This window comes from Ictalurus furcatus, chromosome 9 (assembly GCF_023375685.1).
Source record: "Ictalurus furcatus strain D&B chromosome 9, Billie_1.0, whole genome shotgun sequence".
Taxonomy (NCBI): Eukaryota; Metazoa; Chordata; class Actinopteri; order Siluriformes; family Ictaluridae; genus Ictalurus; species Ictalurus furcatus.
The window spans coordinates 15,813,107-15,819,107 of record NC_071263.1 but is presented as its reverse complement, the minus strand read 5'-3'; positions in this window follow the sequence as shown (position 1 = coordinate 15,819,107).

The window sequence follows — 6,001 nt, the reverse complement described above, 5'->3', positions numbered from 1 at the left end:
CTCAGTAAATCGTTGACCTAAACAGACTCAGTTAAATTGAAAGCTGAAGAAGAAAGCTGGCCTATGTTGTTTGATTCTAATTCACACTGACATGTTAGAACAGAAACATAAATGTTTGCCCCTTAACAAACAAGCAAGAATTAGTATGTTTTTTGTGTGCATTTTGTGCTGTTTTAGGTGATTGTAGCCTGATTAAATAACAATCTCAGATAATACATTTAAGGTACATTTAACAGATGTACCTGCATGTGTAAAAAGTAAACATTCTTGTGCATCTCTGCCCCATGTAGCCACATTTTCTCAATGTTCTCCTCTGGAGTAGCAAAGTGAATCCTGCAGTACACCATAAAGACAGTGGTATGGCCTCCTGCCTGGCGCTTGCCTTTGCTGCCATCTAGTGGTTGAAGGCTCACTGAGTGCAGTTCACACTGCTCAGCCCAAGTATAGAAAAGTACTGTATGCAGCGCCATGTCTCACAGCTAATTATTGCCTTTATTTCGCACAGACCACAAACAGACACATTTTCAATGGGTGGTATGTAATGGGCCATTATTGGAATAAATGGGGGTAATGGCATGAGTTTGTGACCCCCTTGGTGCGATGGGCCTCTCCATATGGTCACACCTGCCGAAAAAAGGTAATGTTTATCACTGACACCTTCCAGGGCATGGAGAGAAAAGCGAACCAAAATGGCTGTGAAGGTCAGGGCTGGTGGGCTACGTAGGGTCAGTCACATCCCAAATTCAGCCATTTGCTAAAGCCACACTCTTGTGGTTGCCAGGCTACCATCTAATAAAGGTGGTGAGGCATGGCATCAGGGAAAACAGAAGTAAGATGTTGACTTTGAGATAAGTACCTCTTGAAATGAAACAGCACCATCACATCACATTCTAAACAACATTTTCAGAGGTGAACCTTAAATTGCCCGCAAGCAGGAGGGGAGAATAAAAGTCTTTGTGTTGTGCATCTCTCTTAGTCACCCACATTTGCATAGCATTTGGGTTAGTTAAGGGCAATTAATTACTAATGTTTTAATTACAGCACATGAATGGGATAATATAATTCTTGCTGGTTTTAGGTTTATTTCTAGTGCGAGGGTGTGTGCGTATGCTTAATGTGCAGGCACTTGTAGGTCTTCTTATTAAAGTAAACAAAAGATAATTATATGTTCTCTTACTAAACAGTGGTTTGGCTGGTACTTAGAAAGTCATTGTTGAATTGATAACAAGAGAGGATATGGTCCTTCACACATAATGTAGCAGTTACTTTAAACACTACTGTATACACAGTGACTGGTTCCCCCTCCCCATATTTCTCACTTGGTTGTATAGTGTCAATAATAAAAGAGAACTGTTTTGCTGCACTTATAGCTGGAAATCATGCTTGACATGAAGGCACTTACACAACTGCTTTGTTTGAGAAACAGCTCACAGTATATAGGGCATCTGATAGTGAGTGTCATCAGTTGCAGAAAAAAAAAACCCTTACACTGGCACTGTTAGTGCTGCTTCTAGATTTTTATGCATTTCTCATATTCATATACCACTGCAGTGATCTTCCAAAATAACACTGTAACACACAATATCAGCAGCTTCAAATGGATTTTTTGTCTATATTTTATGATTGACCAGCATCAATATAATGAGTGCAACACTCAAGACTAAACATACTGATAATTAATGATAATCCTGTCCATTAATTCAGAAAATTATAAATCACATACAGAAGATTTTCTACTGGGTAAAGCATCCATAAAGAGTTCATGATTTTGCGCTTTCCTATATTTATTATTAGTTTAATCACATTTTTAATTGGGAATAACATCCAATAAGTTTTAGCTAGCTTCTGCTAATTGTAGCAAGTTGTCTAGTAGTTTATCCAGACCAGTATCTGACAGAAGATATACAATGCATGTAAAAAAAAAAATCTACACACCCCTGTTAAAATGGTAGGGTTTTGTGAAGTAAAAGAATGACACTGAGAAAAATCATGTCAGATTTTTTTCCCACCGTTAGTGTGCAACTGCAAAGTATGCAAATAATGTGAAAAACAATCAGAAACTTTTTTTCCTCTTCTTGCAAAAGCAAACATTCTACATTTGTCAAATTGTAAGGGCACCTCCTGTGCACAGCCCACTTCAGGTCACCCTACAGATTTTTTAGCTGGATTTAGGTCTGGGCTCTGGCTAGGCCATTCACAAACACTGATCTTCCTTTGGTTAAGCCATTCCTTTGCTGATTTGGATGTATGCTTTGGGTCACTGTCAAACTGAAAGGTGAAATTCCTTTTCATCTTCAGCTTACTAACAGACACCTGAATATTTTTGCACTAAAATTGGCCGGTATTTGTAGCTGTTAATGATTCCCTCCACCTTGATAAAATCCACAGTTCTGGCTGAAGAAAAGCAGTCCTAAAACATGATGCTGCCACCACCATGCTTCAACATGGATATGGTGTTCGTTTGTTGTATGTGTTTTTTTTTGTTTGTTTGTTTTTTTTTGTTTGTTTGGTTTTTTTGGGTTTTTTTTTTGCAACAAACAAATCTTTTGGAATTATGCATTATACCTTTTGGAATTGGTCTGATCAGATCAGAAAATATTTTGGGGCAATTTTGTTGGACATTTTTGTGAGAAAGGGCTTCTGTCTAGCCACCCTACCCCACAGCCCAGACATGTGAAGAAAATGAGAGATAGCTGTCACATGCAGAGAGTAATCAGTACTTGTCAGATATTCCTGCAGCTCATCTAATGTTGCTGTTGGTCTCTTGGCAGCCTCCCTGGTAAGTGTTTGTCTTTTCTTTTTGGAGGGATGTCTTGTTCTTGATAATCACTGAGATGCTTCAATATTCTCCACTTGATGATGGCCTTCATGGTGTTTCATGGTATATCTAATGCTTTGGAAATTTGTACCCTTCCCCTGATCGATTTCTTTTGACAGTGAGATCTTGTAAAGGCTTTGTTAGCTCTTTGGAGACCATGGGTTCAGCAGTCAGATGAAAGCAAGAGGATGTGAAGAAAATCCTACAGAAACAACTGGTCTTAATTTGGGTTTAATCAGAATAATTTAATTGATGACATCTGTATGATAATTACTTTTGAACAAGAGATTGAATGTGATTGGTTCATTCTGAACACAACCACATCCCTAATTATAAAAGGATGTGCATGCTTATGCAACAAGGTTATTGTAACTTTTTTATTTTTCTATTTTTCTCCTAAAATGTTTCTGATTGTTTTTCCACTTAATTTTTTATATGTTGTAATTTCACATTTACAGTGGGAAAAGTGCTGACATGATTTATATTGGTTTAGTTGTTTTTTTTTTATCACAAAAACTTGCCATTTCAACAGGGGCGTATAGACTTTTTATATCCACTGTAGACAATAATTCTTTCATACACTTTCTCTGTTCTCTGATATTGTTAGCATGTATCAGATAAAGTAGGCAGAAGCACATGCAAATGCAGAAAGAGTTTATTTTGAATAAATCAGACAGCCAGAGTCGTAAGACAAAAATCTAATCACAAAACAGGCAAAGATCTGGTGATGTGCAAACCACAGTGAAAGGATAATTTCATTAATCCGGAAAAAAAAACAAAAACAAAAAAACAGGTAGAGAGCAATAGCAAAAAAAACAAAACAAAAAAAAAACAGAGAAACTACACACAAAAACAGCTTGGTAAGATCAGATTGAGCACATTGAGCATTACTTCACAACTGACTGATTGTTCATGGTTTGTTTATATACAAGTGCAACTGTGATTGTGAACAGGTGTGCATGCTTAGTTTGTGTGTTTTGGGAAGTGTAGTCCATGTTTGTTGGGCACGGTGTGTTCTGGGAAACAGAGTTCTCAGTGGATGCGGGAATTGAAATTACAGCATGTCTAGGCATTTATTATTAGGGCAAGCTAACAGCAGCTACCTCTTCTGATAACGTTAGCTAACACTGTAGTGACACATAAAATTCTTACAGTTTTGCAGCAAGCCCCACACTTAAGTTAAGATTTTCCACACATTTGGGCCAAGACATGTGATGTGATCTCATTACAATGCACGTTTAGCCAAAGCCTTCTTCAATTCATGTGTCATGAGTACAGCTAAAAGGTCTCATTTACCTACAAACATCACTGCAAAAGACAGTGCAAAACAATTTAGTACAATTGCAATTTCACCAATTCGATAGTTTTCCACAAAACAAGCACAAAAACTCAGAAAGATACAAGTTTCAAAAAAGCGTCAGTAAAAGGAAACATTTTTGGCCGCAACAATCACAAAAAACCTCAACGAAATCCTGTACAGACTGAATGAACTTATGTATTAAACTTAGTTTCTGACTATTTTACCTCGTTAGTTCCAATTCAACAATGCAATGCAATAAATTGCTTTAATGTAGTCACACAACACATTTTTCAAGCAGCAGACTGTGTCCAATAGATAAAGGTAACTCAAATCAATATTAATTTCACGTTACCAGTGACAGTGAATTGGCACCATGTGGCAGCAAATTGAAAGCCCTTTCAGATGCTTAACTGTTTAATTTTCATGCTTTTGAACAATTAATGTGGAACTGCTTGCCATTCACACCTTTTCATCTAATAACATTATAGGATCTGTTTTAATGATTTCTCACTGTAATATGCTTAGACTATATCCATTTTGGGAAGTCTGTATGATTTATGGTCTGCCTCTGCTCTGTGGGCAGTGCACTAGATTAAACTGAGGAAGAGAGAGAGAGAGAGAGCTGAGAGTGTTGGGAGTGGCAGCAAACCTCATTGTGTTTGGACTAATACAGGCAATGAGGCATGGTCTTTTTCCAATTTTCAACTGTACAGTTTTGGTGAGCCTTTGCCCACTCTAGCCTCAGATTCCTGTTGGCTGACAGGAATGATAGGAGTGCAGCCTATTCACCTCAAGGTTTGACATATTGTGCATTCTGAGATGCTTTTCTGCTCACCTTGGTTGCAAAGAGTGGCTGTTTGAGTGACATTAGCCTTCTTGTCAACTCAAAGCAGTATGGCCATTCTCCTCTGACCTCTCTTTTTCGCCTGCAGAATCTGCTGCTCCCTGGAGGTTTTTTGTTTTTCACACCATTTTATGGTATGTAAACACTGGAGAATTTTGTGTGTTAAAATCACAGGATAGCAGTTTTAGAAATATTCAAAATAGCCATACCATGGTTACTTGGCCACTGTGATCAGTGGCATTTTTTATGCATTGTGCTGATTTTATGCATTGCGCTGGTGCCACATGATTGCCTGATTTAATAATTACACAAATGATCTGGGCTCCAAGTGTTCCTAAAAAGTGTCCATGGCCAGTAAGTGTATGTCTTCTATGCATACTAACCAAAATACCTAACCTCTCTCCAGCTATATTTCAGAAACACCACATCATACAGTAATGTTTTATTTATTTAATTATTTATTTTTGCATCATTGCTGATATATGAATTCAGCAACAGAAAATCAGTGATGCCAAGAGGTTCCTGCTAGAAACTATATTTTATATGTATATGTGTGTGTATATATATATATATATATATATATATATATATATATATATATATATATATATATATATATATATAATTACTGTTAGAATACAAAGATATTTTTGTATTATACATAATGACAAAACTGATACATAATTAAAATGCAAAAATAAAGTATGCCATAAATTACATGCATTTTTTTCAAGTGCTTCTCCTACATAAAGGAGTACAAGGGTTATTTAGCCAAAATTTTCAGGAAAAATCTTCATCTTTTAATTATAATGGACAAACATTCTAATGGCAGAAGAATGAAATTCATTCAGAATTCATTCATTCACAATCAGACATCTAAATAAAAAGTATGACATCACTTGTTTCTACATTTAAAGTAAGGTGAAAACAACATGTAAAAGTTAATATGGACAATGTCAGCGGGTGCACACTGGGTTACGTTTTGAGAGGTGCACACTACAAGTCTGATTTAGTGCTTCCCTGTGCTTTGTCATGTGGA